This window comes from Otolemur garnettii, unplaced genomic scaffold (genome assembly GCF_000181295.1).
Source record: "Otolemur garnettii isolate 467f Iridium unplaced genomic scaffold, OtoGar3 scaffold00104, whole genome shotgun sequence".
NCBI classification, from domain to species: Eukaryota; Metazoa; Chordata; class Mammalia; order Primates; family Galagidae; genus Otolemur; species Otolemur garnettii.
In genome coordinates, this window is record NW_003852499.1 from 7,526,868 (window position 1) to 7,547,935 (window position 21,068).

General features: G+C 35.7%; 1 protein-coding gene and 1 pseudogene across 6 annotated transcripts in view; both read left to right on the forward strand.

Annotated features, from left to right (window-relative positions):
* Positions 1 to 446, forward strand: part of LOC105887674 — a 1,660-nt pseudogene extending 1,214 nt beyond the window's left edge.
* Positions 1 to 21,068, forward strand: part of LOC100962189 (ELKS/Rab6-interacting/CAST family member 1) — a 285,037-nt gene that overhangs the window by 186,836 nt on the left and 77,133 nt on the right. The gene's annotated exons all lie outside the window — the stretch shown is intronic.

Genomic DNA, 21,068 nt, shown 5'->3' on the forward strand with positions numbered 1-21,068 from the left:
CACCCGGCTGTTTTTTGGTTGCAGCCATCATTGTTGTTTGGCGGGTCCGGGCTGGATTCGAACCCGCCAGCTCAGGTGTATGTGGCTGGCGCCTTGGAATACCATTCTTCGCCAGACCAGAAATCACAAACTTTGGATGGATAGACAGCTGCAGCACTATAGGCCATGTCAGATGAGAAGGGGGTTGCAGGCAAGAAACCTGTAGCAGTGAAGAAGGGTAAAAAGCCTGTTGGTGTTATAAAGCAGAAAAACCCTCTGATAGGACAAAAGACTACTACTACCAAGAAACCAGCTGCTGAAAAGAAGCCAGTAGAAAAGAAGCCACAGAAGAAAGGAAGTCTACTGCATAAACTCTTAAATGTTTATTCCATAAACACTGAATCATTTCAGACAGCTTAGTTTGAATAAAGATCTGATCAAAGAGGAAAAAAAAAGCAACTCAGAAAAAGGAAAAAGAAGAGAAAAAAAGGAAGAAAAGGGGGGATATCTTAGCTGTTGTATGAACAATTTATATGGTAAACATGAGAAAAATAGAGAAATCTCTTCTGAAAGAGAGGAAAAGTGAAGAAGTAAAATAGGGAGAGAGAAGAAATGAGGCTGAAATATCCTAAGAAAAATAGAGAAGCCCTTGTTCTTAAAGAAAGTAAAAATGGAAATTAAGAATAGAACCAACCAAAGAAATTAGCAAAAAGAAATAAAACAAAACAAAAAAGCTCAAATAGCCAAAACAACCTGAGCAACAAAGAAAAGAAAAAAAATTTTTTTGTAATATATATAAAATAACATATTATGGAAGAGAGCAACTATAATGGGAATATATGTATGTGTGTGTGCGTGTGTGTGTGTGTATATGTATGTGTGTGTGTATGGCAATATATTGCCAGGACACCAGGTGGTGCTGTGGTTTTAAGACGTAGAACACAACACCAGAAACCACTCTCTAGTTTCTGAGGAAAACAGGTCCTGTGTCCTGTCATCTTGACTTATTTGTCCTTGGTGAGCTGCTGATTGTTTCCTCAGCTTTTAGTCCCACGCCAGGTTGGGGTCAACTATGGGGGTCCTTTTTTTGTTAGGATATAAAAGTATAAATTTATTTTATGTTAGATAGAGGGAAGATAGTGGGGGGGAGAGAGAGAGCACAGATCAGGGAGTGAGAGTCTACTATGGAGGTTCTGTACAATGTTTAAGTCAGGATTTTTAGTGCACCCATTACCAGAATTGTGCTCATTGTACTTGGTAAGTTAAGTTTTTTTCTCCCCCCACACCACATTTGTTGGTTTCCAGTGTCCTTTATGACTCTTTTTGCCCGTGCTTGTCCATCATTTTGCTCCCAATTATTAGAGAGTACATTTTGTGTTGTTTTTCCATTCCTGAGATACTTCACTTAAGATACTGGTCTTTAGTTCTATCCAAATTGACGTAAAAGAGACATTATTTCATTTCTTGTTATGGTTAAGTAGTATTCCATAGTGTGCACATATATGTCTGTCATCTCTGAAAAACTTTTGTTCATGTCTTTTTCCCCCTTTTTAATGTTTTTTTCTTTTTTTTATTCTTGCTGATTTGCCTGAGTTCTTTGTAGATTTTGGATGTTAGCCCTTTATTGGATATATAGTTTGTGAATACTTTCTCCCATTCTGTAGGTTGTGGTTTGTTTACTGTACTGATCATTTCCTTTGCTGTGCAGAAGCCTTTTAATTTAATTACCATTATTTTTGTTATTGCTGTATTTGCCTTTGGGGTCATAGTTATTAATTCTTAGCCTAGGCTAATGTCTAGAAGAGTTTTCCCTATGTTTTCTTCTAGAGTTCTTATGGTTTCTTGCCTTACATTTAGGTCTTTTATGCATCTTGAATTAATTTTTGTAAATAATGAGAGGGAGGGGTCTTGCTTCATTCCTCTGTATATGGCTATGCATTTTTCCAGCACCATTTGTTGAATGGGCTTTCCTTTCCTCAGTGTATGTTTTTGCCTGTTGTGTCAAAGATCAATTGGTTGTGGGTAGTTTTATTTCTGGGATCTCTATTCTGTTCCATTGGTCTATGTCTTTACTTTTATACCAGTACCATGCTGTATTATAGTCTAATTTGAGGTCAGCTAATGTGATGCCTTCAGATTTGTTCTTTTTGCTTAAGATTGCTTTGGCTAATTGGGGTCTTTTTTAGTTCCAAATGAAGTATGGAATTATTTTTTTCTAGATTTGTGAAATATAACATGGATTTGATGGGGATTGTATTGAATCTATCAATCACTTACTTTCTTAGGTTAAATAAAACAATAAGTGATTTTATTCCTTATAGTTCTTATTTACCCTGGTTATTTTTTCTGATGACTGTTATGTGTCTAAACTCATTGTTCTTTGATTCTTTACTTGTCAAGTTAGAATTTTAATTGTAATAGAAATGTTAATGTAAGTGCAAGAGAGATGGTTAGATTGATATATTTATTAAAACAATCCTCAAAGCTCTTTTTCTTGCCTGTAGAATTATTTTTGTAAACTCATGTTTCTATCTGTGTTTCACCTATGTTCCTCATTGAAACCCTTATAAACCGGGAGGTGCCTGTGGCTAAGTGAGTAAGGCATCAGCCCGTATACTGAGGATGGGGGGTTCAAACCCAGCCCCGGCCAAACAAAAAATAGCTGGGCATTGTGGTGGGTGTGTGTAGTCCCAGCTACTTGGGAGGCTGAGGCAAGAGAATTGCCTAAGCCCAGGAGTTGGAGGTTGCTGTGAGCTGTGACGCTACGGTACTCTACCGAGGGTGATAAATCTGTCTCCATAAAAAAAAAAAAAAAAAACAACCTTATAAACCAGTCTAAAAATCTAAAATTTTCCTTAGAAAATTCCTTCTGCTAATGATGCCTGCATATTGAACTATGCAATATGTTCAAATATTTTTCGCTTTTTCAGGACCACCATCCACATGTATTTTTCTAAACGATTAATATATAGTATTTGTATATACTGAAATAGTCTCTGCCTTTTGTTCTTTCTCCTCCTTCCCCCTCTCTAAGTTTATTTATAGCTATATAGTCAAAGTTATGTTCTTCTGGGTTTCCCAGTCTTCCCAGTAATGTAAACTGTCCTCATTCAGCATAGTACCTTTCATTACAACAGAACCTCTGTTAAGTTGACCACTCAAAAAAAGGATTGTAACAAACTGGTCAGCACATGGAGGTGGTCAACATAAGGAACTAGGAACTAGGCCTTCTCTCCTGATATGTCCATCATGGTGCATGTCTGGTCTATGTAAATTAGGTCAGTTTTAGGAGATGGCCAACTGTGGAGGTTCTACTGGATATGCTGGATACTTTGCTAAGTGCAGACACACACATATGGTCTCTGTTTCCAAGAGTCCCAGAATTGTGGGAGTTAAAGAAGTTATGGTATAAATGGTATACAGGGGGAAAGGAGGGAGTTTTTAATTTTGGAAGGGGTCTGAGGAAATCTTGGAAGCTGAATCCTGAATGATGAATGAAAGTTCCTTAGGCAGATGGGGAAGGAGGCATCTAATGCAGTCGAGCAGCGTGAATAAAAATTAGAAGCATGTTCTTTTCCAGTATGTCATGCCCTGGAATTTTACTTCTATTCTTCCATCATTTTATAATGCATACTCTTGAAATTTTCTAATAGAGCTCTGCCTACGAATATTTTTTCTTTCTTATGAGAAACTCTGGAATTATCTGGTCTCTGGGAAAGTTTTACCCAATTGTTACACAATGAGAAAGATTTCAGTGAATGTAGTCATCTTTATTGTCTTGTTAGTTTATTTAAGAAACCAATACATTTTTTCCCTCCTATCCCTAAAGATTTTCAGGACAGATATCCCTGGAGCAATGCCTTAATGTTATACTACAGTTAGTGTACTTTGCTTCTTGATTCAGACACTTACACTGTAAAAAAGAACAATACATTAATTCTGTTTTTATTCTTTTCTTCTTTGGTGTCTGTATTTGGTAATAATTTTTCTTATAAGTATTTATAATTTTATATTTAAGTAGTATTTAACTCTTATTTAGGGAAGAGTAGTGAGAAGCAGTATGTTACTCTGGCATTCATTTAGGCACGTTTTTAAAAATTATTTTTTCCTGAGCACAGTAGCAGCTGGGTGAGAAATGGCTGTGTTGGGAGTCACGGTCTCTGGACTGTCTTTGGCTCCATCTGCTCTGTCACGGCCCCTGCCCATCCATAGTCTTCAGGCTTTCTAGGTAGTGTACATGTTTGTGTGCGTGGGGTAACCCTGTGCCCAGAGAACGAAATGGGACAATAGCAGATGGCTGAGTGTGCTACACAATGGGATCAGTACTGGGCTCCTCCTTCCCAGGGTTCTCCCCTATGGTTTAAAGTAGTTTTGTGTTACAGTAAATTTCTTATCTTTATTATAAATCACTGACCTGGAAAATGTAATTGAGCATTTGAATCTGAGCTGCATTCAAACTCTGTGTTAAAATTGTACAACTTCTTGCTTGATTGATTATAAATGATAATGTAGCTTGGAGTTTAATTTGCTTAAGCAGATGCTATCTACATCGCCTTCCATGCTTCTGTAACTTCTGTTTATTTCATGATGTTTGAATCTCTAGTTTCCTGAGTTTTAATATTTACAGTTTTGGATTTGGCAATAGCAGAAAGTTGATTGATATATAGAATTAGAAGGGGTATTTTATCCTAGGTTGGCTTATTAACTATCTTCTGTTATTTTCTTTTGAGTAGGAAGCCAGAATGAATAGGTTCTTTGTATATTCTGTTTGTTTTCTATGGAGTCTTGGATATGGCAGTTAGTTGTAGTTTTTTGCCTTTGCTCTATCATAAAATGGAAAGGAGAATAAGCTTTTTAAATATTTATTAATATATTTTGATTAATATATTTATTAATATACTTTGTTTTTAAAATTGTGCCATTTTACTTTTAAAATATTTTCTAAATGCTATTATTTTTAAGTCTTAACTGAGCTGTTGACCAAGCTAAGTTAAAAGAACCCTATGTTAGGCTGTAGTTGAATTTTTAGTCTGAAACATAATTTACTTAGCCAGTAGAATTTTTTCCTTCCTTCTTTTTACTCATAATTGTTTAATAGAACTCACTTTAAAGGTTTTTGTTGATGGAGAATATATGTAGTTAAATTCTTGAAATACCATTTTATTAAAATATGCATAGTAAATGAAGTCTGACTGATGATGATATTTTTGCTGGTAGGTAAGGAAATATAAGGAATTTACTTTGATTCATACAACTTTTTTGTGCCTCTTTCTTTAAACTGTAAGGAGGTAGAAAGTTTAACTTGCAAAGTAGGACTTAACTTACAATTCAGCGAATGAAGAATTAGTCCCTAAAAAAGGGAGGATATTAGTTTACCTTGTTGTAAATCTTTTAAATATGTTTTTTACCACCATCCCTTCTAATTTCAGTATACCTCTCTTCAAAAATGATTTAAAAAAAATCCCTTGTCCTACATTCTAATAAAGAAACAGTAAACTTCAGATGCAAGTGATTAAAACAACAATAAAAATAACATAGTTTTATCATAGGTAGGATAAACTATTACAGCATAATAACTATTACTAAAACTTAGTGGCATAAATAACCATTTTATTTTGTTCTCTTGTGAATCGGGAATTCAGGACAGGCTCATTGGATAGTTTGTTCCTAATTTGTGTGTCATCACCTGGAGAGGTCTGAGATTGGACGACCCGCTACATAGATGGCTTATTAACTTGTAGATATTCTGCCTTGGTGTTTTTTAGCGTCTGTCCACTTGGCGTCTTTTGCCTCAGCTTCTGCAAATACCCTGGCTCCTTATAACATGGGGAGAGTAGTCACGCTTCTAATGTGGACGCTGACTCCAGGAATTGTAGATGTTAGAAACAGAAGCTGCTTTGCTAGTTAAGGGCGATTCTTAGAATTGGCTTGAAAGTAGCAGAGGGTCACTTCTACTGTGTTCAGTTAGTAATAGACCTGCCCTGATCTGGAGGAGGGGGTGAAAAATGGACTCCACTTCTTCATGGGAGAGAGGAAAGAGCCCTGAAGAAGAACAGTGAAATGGGAGATATTGTGACCATTTTTGGAAATATGGGTTGTTTCTACTTTTTGGCACTGAAATGCATGTTTAAGTTTTTATATGGAAAAGTTTTCATTTCTCACCTAGTAATGGGTCATGTTAGTTAACTCCACGTTTAACTTTCTGAGGAACTGCCAAACTGTTTCCTAAGTGGCTGCAGTATTTTACCTTCCCACCATTAAAGTGCCAGAAATTCAAGTTTCTTCATATCTTTGCCAACACTAGTTATTTTCCTTTTTTAACAAGTAGCCAACCCAATGCATGCAAGTATTATTTCTTCGTTTTGATTTGCAGTTTCATAATGACTAATGATATTAAGCATCATTTCATGTGCTTGTTTGACTATTTGAGTCCTTTGCCCATTTTTAAATTAGGTTGTTTTATATTGTTGAGCTCTAAAAAGTCTTTATGTATTCTGGAGATCCAGCCCATATCAGATATATGATTTGCAAATATTTCTCTCATTCTGTGGGTTATCTCTTCACTTTCTTGTGTCCTTTGATGCACAGATGTTTTTAATTTTTATGAAGTCCACTTTATGTATTTTTTTTTTTTTTTGGTTGCTTATGCTTTTGGTGTCGTCCACAAAATCACTGCCTAATTGAAGGTCACAAAAATTTCTTCCTGTTTTCTTCTGTATTTTATTGTTTTAGCTTTTGTATTTAGGGTCTAATTCATTCTAAGTTAATTTTTGTATATGGTATGAGGCAAGGATCTGACTTCATGATTTTGTACAAGAATATTTAGTTGTCTGAGCACTATTTGTTGAAGAGACTATTCTTTCCCCGTCTTGGCATACTTGCTGAAAATCAGTTGACAACAGACGCAGACATATTGGACTCTTAATTCTATTCCATTAATCTGCGTATCTATACCAATGCCATACCACAGTGTCTTGATTACTGTAGCTTTTGTAGTGGGTTTTAACACTAGGAATCTTGAATCTTTTACTTCTGTTTTAAGATTGTTTTGGCTTTTTGGGGTCCTTTGTAATTTCATATTAATTTTGAGATCAGCGTTTTGTAAAAAAAAAAATCAATCGCAAGAATCAGTTGTTTATCTGTACACAAATGAATGATTTGAATCCATATATCAGTTTTGGGACTCTTGCCATCTTAACAATATCGAGTCTTCTAATTGATGAATGTGGGATATGTTTCAATTTATGTAGACTGTCTTTAATTCATTTCATTGTTGTTTTGTAGTTTTTTGTGCTTTGGTAAAATTTATTCCTAAATATTTTTCTTTAAATGCTTCTGGAATTGTTTCATTTTCAGATCATTCATTTGTGTTAAAGATAAACAACTGATTCCTGCATGTTGATTTTGTGTTCTGCAACTTTGCTGAACTTGTTACTTCTAATAGTGTTTCTGTGTCTCCTTTATTATTTTCTGTATATCAGGTCATGTCACCTGTAGATAGTGATAGTTATTCTTTTTCTTATATAACGTTCTTATTTCTTTTTCCTAATTGCCCTGGTTAGAGCATCTAGTATAATGATCAGTAGAAGTGGTGGGAGCAGATATCCCCATCTTGTTCTTTATTTTAGAGGGAAGGCTTTTAGTTCTGACACTAAATATGATAACTAAACAAGGGGTTGTCAGCAATGCCCTTCATCAGGTATGACATTTCCTTCTGTTTTCAGTTTGTTTAGTGTTTTTATCAAAAAGAATGTTGGATTTTATAAAATGCTTTTTTCTGTCTATTGAGATGAGCTTGTGGTTTTTGTCCTTCATTTTATTAATGTAGTAGATTACACTGATTGATTTTCATACATTGAAACTAACATTGCATTCTTGTGTTTTTAAACATCTTTGTGTTTTTTGGCTGGAGAAATATAGAAACTTGTTCCATCAACATTCTTGTAGAGGCAGTAAGAATAGGCCTGAGAGAATATAGCTATTGGATCAATGCTTTATTTTCTAGTGTTAAGGTGGAATATAAATGAGAACTATTCAAAGGCTATGTCATTATACTTTTTTACAATATGGAAACAGTTTTAACTCTTATCAAAACTTAATTTCTTTGGACTTTTTAGTAACTTAGTGAATAATTTGAGGATTTATGTCCTTTCTTTTCTATCTATGGTTAGTATGCTATATTAATGTTCTCAAAATCTTGCAAGTTATAGTTCAGAGTGCCCTGAACTATATATGGGCTGTTTTGACTGAGCCCATATTTTAAACTTGAAAAATGGTGATTAACAAGTCAGTATGTCCCTCTTGTGACAAAAGTGGTTCTTAGTTGTATCTCAGGAGACCCTGTAGTAGGAGCTTGTCAGAGTAATAAAAACATAGATGAGTATCTAGAAAGGGACAAAGGATTTAGAAAAAGTGCTTGATCAAAGTTTTAAAGCACAATCAATATTTTTTTCTGTTCAAAAACTGCTTATAACTTGACATGAATTATCTTGCATTGCATTTTTATCTGTGGGAATGGCTGTTTGAGTAGATGCCCAAGTACCTGTCAACTCTGTTTGAAAAGTTGAAGTAATTAACCACCCCAAGAAATTATTAAATCAAACTCTGATGAAGCAGCTTTTTGTGCTCTTCTTTCTGCCACACCAATATGTATATCCTAACCAGAAAATAGTTTCAAGCATAAAACATATATTTTATTCTCTTTATCTATTTTAACTTACTGTGATTGCCAGACTTCCTTACTTTTCCCCCTTAACACTCTTTTCCCTAGAGGAGTTTTTCAGATTGTAAAAACCATCCAATTTTATAGAGGAAAGCTTACTAAATTCTAACATGACATTTGGACCTGTTTTCTCTGCATCCCACCCAGGTCAAACTCTGCTTTTATACACAGCAATTTGGGTGTTTTTATAAAGGTGCTAAATCGGCAAATTTAAAGGAAGTGGCTGATCATTTTAAACATTCTGCATACTTGAAAAGAAGACTGGTCAGTGATTTTGGTCTTACCCTTTTGACAAATTGATAGAAGCCTGAGCTTTCTCGATGTAAAATTGCACATAGTTCCCTATGTGAACTGGATATCATACAAATTTTAAAGTTCATCCATGAACTCTTGATTAAAACTACCCACTACTTATGGAACAATCAAGTTAAGATACAAGGGTCTCTAGATTTTATAAAACCATAAAATATCTATATGGTTCAAATACAAGAGAAATTAGAGCAATAACACATTCCTATTAACTAATTTAATGAGGAAGAGTAATAGCTGTTGGGTGTGATACATACTGTGATCCCTTCTGAGAGTTGAAGCACGTATTCCCCCAGATGCTGGAAGTGCTAGCGACAGAGAGCCCTCACTTATCAGCCTCTGTGCAGATTATTTTAGCTGAAGAGCTGCCTTGCCTGAGGTCATGCCACTTCCCATGGACATCCAGTGCCTGATCCTTATGAGGTGTAAGGGCGTAAACCCTTTACCCTCTACTTGGAACAGCAGCTTCAGAGTGCCACATGGGCTCGTCTCAATCTTTTGGGACTTCATGGCAGCTCTCTGCACAATCCTGATTTCTTTTCTTACTTTCTAATGGTATTAATTCCAAGAATATGCTTTAATAAACTTCTTGCACAGTAATGTCGATCTCAGAATCTGCTTCCTGGGAAACTCACCCTTGAGTAGAAATTAAAGGATATTCATACAAGTTAGTATATTTCAACCCTAAAAGCAGACCCGGCTAGAATAAAAATTTAGTGAGATAAACTTGAATTCGTTAGTGTCTCCTAATTTTACTTTGGCATTGCAGAAAACTCTCCAAATCTCTAACAGATTGATTTATTTGGTCGCAAAGTATGAACCTGTGGAAGTTATAAGTTAATTAAGGAGTCCTTTACATGCCCATAGAAACCCTTGGAGATTTTCCATGTTGATAAGTATATATGATAAAAGAATCTCTCTTTTCTGAGATTTCTTAGATAGAATTTGGAAAATGTTTGCTTTTATCATTAAAATGTAGATATCCATTCTAAATATTTGAAAAATTTGGAAGAACTATCAAGAGGAAGAATCTATGTATGAATAAACTTTTCCTTACTTTAATTTTTTTTTTTTGGCCAGGGCTGGGTTTGAGCTCATCACCTCTGGCATATGGGGCTGGCACCCAATTCCTTGAGCCACAGGTGCCACCAACTTTTCCTTACTTTAAATTGGGACAATATTGTACATTCTTTTTTGGCAATCTTTCTTTTTACTGCAATAGTATATAATAAATACACTTCCATATCTTTATTCTTCAAGAATATGAGAGGTAATGATAGTAGAATAGTCCTTCTACCCAATGGAGAGACCATTTTTTTTTTTTAAAGAGACAGTGTTTCACTTTATCACCCTTGGTAGGGTGCTGTGGTGTCACAGCTCACAGCAACCTCCCATTCCTGGGCTTAGGCAATTCTCTTACCTCAGCCTTCCCAGTAGCTGGGACTATAGGCACCAGCCACAACACCTGGCTATTTTTTTTGTTGCAGTTTGGCTGGGGCTGGTTTTGAACCCACCACTGTTAATATATGGGGCCAGCGTCCTACCCACTGAGCTACAGGCTCTGCCCAGAGAGACCATATTTAACTTAATCATTCTCCTATTGTTATGTTTAGTTTTTCTGAGTTATTGTTACAAATAATACAATGATTTTGTTTGAAATTAAGCCTAATTAAATCTTATGAAATTAAGCCTGGTTTAGTTTTAACAAGAATATTGGGTTCTCTCATCACAAAAAATGTAGTGAATTATTAGATCTGAGATTGTTCTAGCTATATAGCCACCATAATTGAGCAACTTTTAAGGCGTGTCACTCATGTAGATTATGTGAATTTGGGTCCTAAGTGCAGTTTCACCAGTGCTGCTGCCTCAGAAGCATTGCCATTGTGGATTTGTTTATTCTCTTTATCTTTTGAGCAATTTTAGGACAACAAGGTCTGCCAATTTTTTAAATATGCCTACTGGATATAAAAAGAGGAATTTGAGGTGTTTTCATTATTTTCTACATGGCAAATCTTGGTCTTCCCAGCTTTTGTGTTGTTTTATCCAGTTGTTTTTAGCGTACTAGGTGGTTCCATGAGCAAATATGTGAAGGAACTTACATCCCTTTCAGTAATTAGTAAAATCTGTCTAGAACAGTAGATTATGAATATATTTTCCCAAGGGCCATACTTATACTTCTTGTACAACTAAATCTGAATAGTTTTTAAAAATAAAATATAATAATATTCTGATGAAATTTTATTACCTTTTAAATATCCTCATCTTCTCCATTATAAGAATAGTTATAATTTAGAATTGAAAGAGAGATTAATGGCCTTTTCTCCTGTTTTACAGTTGAAGTGATTAGAAAGATTAAGCAAATTACTCACTATCACACAGTTACTATTCATTTATTAAAGTAATCTATTTCATAACCTGTACTATGAAAGAGCAGCGCAATTGAGCAGGAAACCCAAGCAACAAAATTATCAGTTGCTGACCAAAATCTTTGCTGAGATTATTAAGGACCATAAACAGTAATTTGAGAATACTGATATGGAAGCTTTTTAAAACTCAGATTGTGTTTAAAACATTGCTTAGAGTCACTCATGAGGTTGTTACTCTTATGTCTTCTAATCATGGAAATACATGATCAGACAAGTAAAAGTTAGAGACCAGCATAGTCTGGGAAAAATCCGCTCTTTTTGGTAAATTAGAGTTGAGCCTTATTAGTACATTTTGTCAGAGTGTAGGGTGGTAGACAGATAACTTACTAGAAATCAAGGGACTTACGTTCTAAAAGAGAAAATTGACTATTAATTACTATATGATTATAGTAGCCCTTTGCCAGGTGATTACGGACCGATTCATCCAGACTGTATGTCTTACATTAATACTGAAATATTAACCAGGAAGATAAAGGTCAGAGCCTTTCTGAATGACTGACTTCAGAGAATACTGGAAGCATTGCCAACTAAATTCTTTTCCTTTAAACATGTCATTGGTGAGCCACATGGTTAGGAGAAGCATTTTGCGATTTTTTTTGTCCTTACAGCTGTGACACACAGAAATCTGGATATTTCATGTTCAAGTGCTCCTTAGTTCATGTGTCTAAGAGGAAGTCTCTTCTACCTGTACTCTGTGATGAGGGCCGCAAAGCAGAGTAATCAGTTCCACTTGACTAGAAATAAATCACCCACATTGAAACACGATAGCTCCTGACAACTGGGCAGTGCTGATAAAAACCGAAACAAAAGATGTCAGTAAGTCTGTGCCAATGTGGAATTGGCTTGTGGATTTGATGAATTCACTATGTAGCATTACCTTCTGCATTAGACTTCTCTGGTTTCATCAGTTTTCCTCTCTTTGTAAAATAAAAATTGTATAAGGAGAGGAAAGCCTCTATATAATATAGTAACTTTTATTTCTATTTTCTTTCCAACCCAGTATACAGAACTATACCATGAGAGTTGTCATTTTAAGGAATTTGCCTTCTTTCTCCAGATAGTTAATTAAAAAAAAAATTTTTTTTTAAATTCACCACTGTTAGATCTTCTGTCTGATAATAAAATGTATGTATTAACCTTGTTGATATCACCTCCCTTTCCTATTTATCATTGAGGATACAAATATATAGAATAAAAACCAGTTCTTTTGATTGATCTCTACAAAATTTTACTAATACAGAAATTGAATGCATGCTAATAGGTGCTTAATTAGATTTCTCTCTGTATCAGGGAGAGTATGTATAATACTGGAAAAAAAATCCCATGAGATTATAAAATGAGTGATTTTCTATAACAATCATGTCATTAATTTTTAATATGAAAGTAAGTTACATATGTAAGAAAAGAAAAAATTTAGGTATTTCATTTTTAAGTGTTCATTAGTTCACATGTCTATAAATAAACTAGCTTCCTTATATCCCCAGCTTTCTTTATCCTTGAACGTCAGGCTAAACAGGTTATTGTAATAATATCCTTTGCTTGAAATCTTATATCATGTATTGTGTGCTTTGCCCAGCAGCATTAGTATGTTATGATTGGTATACAGGTCTGACAATTAAGTTCATGAACTTGCCAGTGTGCACTTATGTTGCAACACTGTACAAACATCTTGGCAGGGTTTTATAACCTTGGTAAATCAGTGTCTCACAGCTGTGTTCATGCCCATGTGTGCATGTGTCTTACTGAATGGCATTGTTGTTGTGTGTTTTTATGTGCCAAAATGTGAGAATGTCAAAGCTTAAATTAGAGCAACAAACAAACATTAAATTTTCTGTTAATCTTGGCAAGAGTAGAAGTGAAATCAGGGACATATTACTTCAAATTTATGGGGATAATGTCATAAAGAAAACAACAAGGTACAAATAGTTTCAACATTTTTCTGAGGGGTGAGAAAGTGTCACAGATGAAGAGAGGGCAGGATGGCCAGTAAGGAGCAGAACTGATGAAAACATTGCAAAAATTCATCGCATTACACATCAGAATTGGCAGCTAACTTTGAAAAGCACAGCAGACCAAGTAAGCATTGATAGAGGAACAGTGAGGAAAATCTTAACTGAAAGAACATCTTGGCATGAGAAAGGTATAGCTCTTACATCACAACATTGCACTATCTGACATGGCACTGTCTGTGAGGGAGCTTTTGGCCAGTAAGCAAATAACTGTATTGGAACACCCTCCCTATTCATCAGATCTGGCTCCCAATGACTTTTGTCTTTACCTGAAGATAAAGGAAATAGTGAAAAGAAGATATTTTGATGACATTCTGGACATCAAGGGTAATATGATGACAGCTCTGATGGCCATTCCAGAAAAAGAGTTCCAAAATTGTTTTGAAGACTAGACTAGGTGCTGTCATTGGTACATAGCTTCCCACGGGGAATACTTCAAAGGTGAATATATAGTGACATTCAGCAATGATGTATGTAGCACTTTTTCTAGGATGAGTTTGCAAATCTAATTGTTAGACCTTGTATATGTTCTTCTCTGAAAGATGTACTTTTGTATTTGTAGTGATTTGGTACCTTATTCTTTGGGGTATCATTCTTTGCTTTTGTAGGGAATACATTTTTTTTTTTTTTTTTTTAGACAGAGCCTTAAGCTGTCCCCCTGGGTAGGGTGCTGTGGCATCACAACTCACAGCAACCTCCAACTCCTGGACTCAAGCAAGTTTCCTGCCTCAGCCTCCCAAGTCGTTGGGACCACAGGTGCCTGCCACAACGCCTGGCTTTGTTTTTGGTTGCAGCCATCATTGTTCTTTGGCGGGCCTGGACTGGATTTGAACCCACTACCTTAGGTGTATGTGGCTGGCGCCTTAGCCACTTGAGCCACAGGTGCTGAGCCGGGAATACATTTTTAATATATGATCACAGTAATAAATATACTCTATTAATAAATACTATAATAATAAGGAATCATTTAGATGCTTTGTGAGATTATTTTTCATATTTTTATCATAGAATATATTTAAAGCATGGTAAGAGCAGGGTTTTCATTGTTTTGTGATGATGCTTAAATATTTGTTATATACAGTATAACGTCCTTACATCAGTTACTGGCACAAACATAATGAGCTGTTTTAAGTGCTTGCTGCTAATCAAGCATCATCACAGTTATCATCACTGTGTCCTCCTCACCACCACCATTATTGCCATTATTGTTATTGTTATGTTATTTAGTGATACTGTGGTTTCTCCTTCTATACAATGGAAGGTTTTTTTTTTTTTTTTTGGCTGGGGTCGGGTTTGAACCCTACACCTCCAATATATGGGGCTAGCGTCCTACTCCTTTGAGCCACAGGCACCACCCAATGGAAGGTTTTTTTAATTTTAAGTACATTTAAAGGACCATTTTCCCACTAAACACGGTTCTAAGCAGTCAGTTTTATCTTTACATTCAAGTATTTGCATAATAGATTCACTTTTTCTCTCTGTTCTTGTATTCACAGCTCTTTGTGATACATTTCAAATCCTATGGATAATCAAACTTAGTATAGACTAGGATCTCTGCTATATATTTTATGGAAATGGTATAGTAAATACTGAAATAATGACATGGGATTGTCAGGGTAAGTAGTTTTTATAAGCTTAACGTTAGGTAGTGAAAAAGAAGAGAATAATGACAAGAATAATGTGGTAGTATTAATACTCTAGCTAGTTACTGACACATATAAACTCAGAAGTTTTTGATCAAAAAGCACAGTTTTGAATCACAACCAAAGTGAGCCTTCAGGGGGCTCAACTGTATTCACCGTGATGTTTGCTAAATAAAAAGAGAAATATTTTTATAGATACACATTCCACCTCATACCCCTCCCCATAGCATCTTTTGGGTTTGTTCAATACTTACACAACTGGTTTGCTTATATCTATTTTAGGTCCTCACTGATGGCAGCTTGCCCAAAGGGAGCAATCTTAATATCCACTGTCCTTTTTGCATTTTATGAGATCTTTTCACTATGAAATGTTTGTTTTTCCCCTTTAGAAGTAAACAGTCTGAGAATAGTCACTGTTTTTTCCCCCTCCAATTCATCAGTCAGTCTGTCTAGATGGCTGGGTAATTGAAAAACAAAGTAGCTGGGTGGCGCCTGTGGCTCAAGGAGTAGGGCATTGGCCCTATATACTGAGGTTGGTGGGTTCAAACCTGGCCCAGGCAAAAAAAAAAAAAAAGAAAGAAAGAAAGAAAGAAAAAGAAAGTAGTTTAGGCAGAACTTGGTTGTTTTTTTTTTTTTTTTTTATTAACCAGGTTGAGCAGCTTTTGTACCTGAATATCAGCATGGGTTTTTTTTTTTTTTAAATCAGTAAAGAAGAATGGATTCCTTTAATAGATTAACTACATAAAGATTATGAAAGTATAATTGTTAACATTTGAATTTCTTGATTTCTTCCTTAATGGAGATGATGGAAGAGAAAGAAGTATATTATTCTTATTATACTTTTTTTTTTTTTTTTGGCAGAGTCTTGCTCTGTTGCCCAGACTAGAGTACAGTAGTGTCATCATAGCTCACCGCAACCTCCACCTGTTGGGTTGAAGTGATCCTCCTGCCTCAGTTTCCAGAGTAGCTGGGACTGTAGACACTCACCCCCATGCCTAGCTACTTTTCAATTTTTCTGTAGAGAAGAGGTCTTGCTGTTGGCCAGACTGGTCTCAAACTCCTGGGCTCTAGCGACCTTTCTGCCTTGGCCTCCCAAAGTGCTAGGATTATATGGTGTAAACCACTGTGCCCAGACAGACATTTCATTTTAAATAATGCTTCTTGTACTGTCCTTTCTTGACAAGAAGGACTAACTGGCATGACCATATGTTTTCTTTATATATATTGGTAACTGGCATGACTTACACAGCTGATTAAACATGTAAGCATCAGGGCATTGTGTTCTGTATATACATTTATATTGGAGATGCTGCAATGGTTCAGTTACACCTTCACTGCAGTAAGGTGAATATCATAATAAAGCAAGTCACACAATTTTTTTAGTTTCTCAGTGCATATTAAAATAAGGTTTGCACATCATACTGTAGTCTACCAAGTGTGCAACAGCAGTATGTCTAAAAAATATACATACCTTAATTTAAAAATAGTATACTGCTAAAATATGCTAATGATCATCTGAACCTTCAGCAAGTCATAATCTTTTTGATGGTGGCAGGTCTTACCTCAATGTTGGTTGTTGCTGACTGATCAGGGATGTGGTTGCTGAAAGTTGAAGTGGCTGTGGCAATTTCTTAAAATAAGACAACAGTGAAATTTGACATTTCGATTAATTTATCCTTTCCTGAAAGAGATCTCTATAGCATATGATGCTGACAGATAGTATTTTACCCACAGTAGAACTTCTTTTCAAAATTGGAATCAGTCCTCTGAAATCCTGGCACTGCTTTATCAAATGAATTTGTGGCTATTCTAAATCCTTTGTTGTCATTTCAACATTATTCACAACATCTTCACCGGAAGTAAAATCTATCTCAAGAAACTACTTTCTTTGCTCATTCATAAGAAGCAATTCCTCATCTGTTTGTTTTCTTATGATATGGCTACAGTAAGGCAGTTCTATCTTGAGGCCCCACTTCTAATTCTAGTTCTCTTGTTATTTCTAACACATCTGCATTTCTTCCACTGAAGTCTTAAACCCCTGAAAGTCATCTATGAGGGTTGGAATCAGCTTCTTCCAAATGTTGATATTTTGACGACCTCCCATGAATCATGAATGATATTAATGGCAACTAGAATGGTAAATCCTTTCTAGAAGGTTTTTGGTTTAATTTGCCCAGATCCATCAGAGAAATCATCACGTATGGCAGCAATAGTGTTACAAATCTATTTCGTAAATAATAAAACTTGAGAATAGAAGTAACTCCTTGATTCATGGGCCCCAGAATGGATGATGTGTTAGAAGGCATGAAAACTACATCTCCATCAGAGCTCTTGGGTGACCGGGTACATTGTCGGTGAGCAGTAATATTTTGAAAGAAACCTTATCTTGTGAGCATCAAGTCTCTTTTAAGAATGGACTTAAAAGATTCATTAAGCATGCTATAAACAGATGTGCTGTCTTCTAGGCTTTGTTCTATTAATTTTTACATAGCACAGATAGAATAGAGGTATCATAATTTCTAAGGATCCTAGGGTTTTTAGAATGGTAAATAAGCCTTTGGGCTAACCTGAAGTCACCATCTGCATTAGTCCCTAGCAAGTAAATCAGCCTATCCTTTGAAGCTTTGAAGCCTTGAAGCTAAGCACTGACTTCTCCTTTCTAGCTAAGAAAGTTTTCTTTTATTTATTTTATTTTTAGATTTGTTTTTTGCTATGAAAGTTTTAAATGGCATCTTTTTCCAATAGAAGGCTATGTCATCTACATTGAAAATCTGTTGTTTGGTGTTACTCCCTTCGTTAATAGTCTTAGCTAAATCTTTTGGGTAACTTGCTGAAGCTTCTATGTTGCCATTTGCTGCTTCACCTTGCACTTTTAAGTTATAGAGATGACTTCTTTTCTTTAAACCTCACGAACCAACTTTTGTTAGTTGCCAACTTTTCTTCTGCAGCTTCCTCACCTCTCTCAACTTTCATAGAATGAAAAAGAGTTGGGGCCTTGCTCTCGATTAGGCTTTGGCTCAAGGAAATGTGTCTGGTTTTGATCATCTCTTCAGACCACTGAAACTTTCTCCACATCAACTATAAGGCTGTTTTGCTTTCTGTCACTTGCGTGGTCACTGGAGAAGGACTTCTCATTTCCTTTAAGAACTTTTCTTTGTATTCACTACTTGGCTTACTATTTTGTGTAAGAGATCCAGCTTTTGGCCTGTTTTGTCTTTCCACGGGTCTTTTTCACTAAACTTAATTTTTAGCTTTTGATTTAAAATGACAGATGTGTGACTCTTCTTTTCACTTGAAAACTAGAGGTTATTGCAGGGTTTCTAATTAGTCTAATTTCAGCATTGTTGTGTTTCAGGGAATAGGGAAGTTCGAGAAGTAGAGAAGGGACAGCGAGCCTGTGGAGCAGTCAGAAGACACTCACAACATTTATTATGTTTACCATTTCAAATGAGCATGCTTCATGGTGCCCATAATCAGTTATAGTAGTGACATCAACTGTCACCAAGCACAGGTCACCATGGCAGATATAACGATAATTAAAAAGATGGAAATATTGCAAGATTACCAAAATGCGACAGAGATACCAAGTAAGCACACACTGTTGGAAAAGTGACACTAACAGACTTGTGAGGCACAGAGTTGCCACAGACCTTCAATTTGGAAAAAACAGTATCTGTGAAATGCAGTAAATCAAAGTGTAGTAAAGTGAGTTGTGCCTGCATATGGGTTACTAGAAATTTGAGTGTAAAATTCTCTTTAGAGGTTGTGAGTTTGCCTAAATAAGGATGTATATGAGACTTCAGTAGTTGGGTCTGATTAAATCAAGGAAGGACTCATGCTTTTCATGTGTGGTACACTCTTCTCTCACAATAGGCTTTGGATTCTTATTGACACGGAATGACTGGAGCCCATTTCAGACATTTCAGTGGTTCACCCGTATGATTATTGCTTTGTTAAAAAATGAAAATTCAAGCTGTAGGATATCCATGGTACCCTATTCTAAATTTACCAAATCTCTTTGCGTGGCTTGTTTCTTCTGCCTGTCAAGTTCTCATTGGTCTCCAAAAGGGGACTGTTGTTTTTTTTCTTTCCCTATAGAATGATGGGAACCCTTAGAGTTTGCACTAAAGTTGCTAATGTAAGAAACTACCTGAAGATTGGATCCAGGGTTCTTTCATGCTTTCCTTCTTGGCAGGAGTTTATGTGTGTGCCTATATATAGTTTATAATAAAGTTCAAACTTATATTTTATTCTTTTATTGATTAATCTTTAGTTAAGATCTGGTAATGTGCAGGTATGAAGATACCAAACTGGGGCAGAGGGGTAAAATCTCTATTTTAGAGACATATGTATATAAAACAAATTATTATTAGAGTTGGAGATTAGTGCTATAATATATTGCTAGATGGAAGAATGATAAGAATGGAAGTGTGATAGTCTTTAGCTAGACAGAAATATGGAGGTGTGTATATTTATATATAATATATACAAGTACATATATGTGTATTAATGGAGTGCAGACAATGATCACATTATTCTCTTGAGAGTAAGAGCAAGAAAATCTTCACAAAAGAGATTACATTTAGGGGTGGTGCCTGGGCTCAAAGGAGTAGGGCGCTGGCCCCATATACCAGAGTTGGTGGGTTCAAACCCAGCCCTGGCCAAAAACTGCAAGGGAAAAAAAAAAAGATTATATTTATGTTACTTTTTTTTGAAGATGGAGTCTTACTATGTCACCCTTGGTAGAGTGCTGTGGCATCACAGCTCATAGCAAACTCAAACTCTTGGGCTTAAGCTATTCTCTTGCCTCAGCCTCCCAAGTAGCTAGGTGTATGGTAGCCCACCACAACACCTGGCTATTTTTTGTTGCAGTTGTCATTGTTGCTTTAGCTGGCCCCAGGCCAGGTTTGAACCTGCCACCCTTGGTGTATGTGGCTGCCACCATAACCACTGTGCTGTGGGCGCCAAGCCTATGTTACAGTTTGAAAGCCATGTAAAATAAACCAGATAGTTCTAGAATTAGCTCAAGAAGAGGCTGTGATTATACCCTCCTGTTTCGTTTTTCTTTCATAGAACTTATCTCTGTCCCTCATTGTGTCTCCCTTTCTTCCTCCCTCCTTCCTTCCTTCCTTCCTTCTTTTCCCATACAAGAATGTAAACTCTGTGAAGGCGGGGATTTTGGTCTGTTTTGATTACTCTGTATCCTGAACACTGGGAGTGTGCCTGATAGTAGCAGCAACTTGAACTCAAATGTATGTATGTATAAAGCAAAGCAGTGAACTTTGTGAGTTCTAAAATAGTTGGCTTTTTAATAATTTTCCTTTAGTTTATTAAGAATATCTCCTTAGAATTATTTTCTCATACTTTGACTTTTTTTTATTATATATACTTAATATCTCCCTAGTGATACATAGTAACATGCTATATGTATTTTTGCAATGATTTCTAATTACCTCTTCTATTCTCCATTATCTCTTAGTTTGTTTAGTCCCCAACACAACCTCCTAATTATTTTCCATGTCTTTATGCATGTCTCTTTAAATTTTTCCTTATAGACATTAGAATTATATATGTAAAATACAGAACTGGCCAGGCCTTTTCTGTGCTTGAAATAAAACCTGTGTCTCGGGATGGCACACAGATCCCTCTGCAGGTTGGCTTCAGCTACATAGTGGGGAGTTCCCTTTACCATCTCAGAATGTGATAATAATGGGCCTATTTGCTTTTCTTTGTATCACTAGCGCTTGGGACATAATGCAAAATTCAGTAGTTCTTTTTTTTTTTAAGTAAATGAATGCATATGTGTATGAAGGAATGAGTCCAACAAGTCCAATAAGAAATTTCATTGAAAATTTTTTCAGTTTGGTTAAAAGATAATATAAAAATGTCATTTAATACTAGCATATAAGAATAGTTTTTTTCTTTAGACAGCTGATTTGTCTTTCTCACTGTCTAAATTGTTCTATCCCTTGGCCTTCTT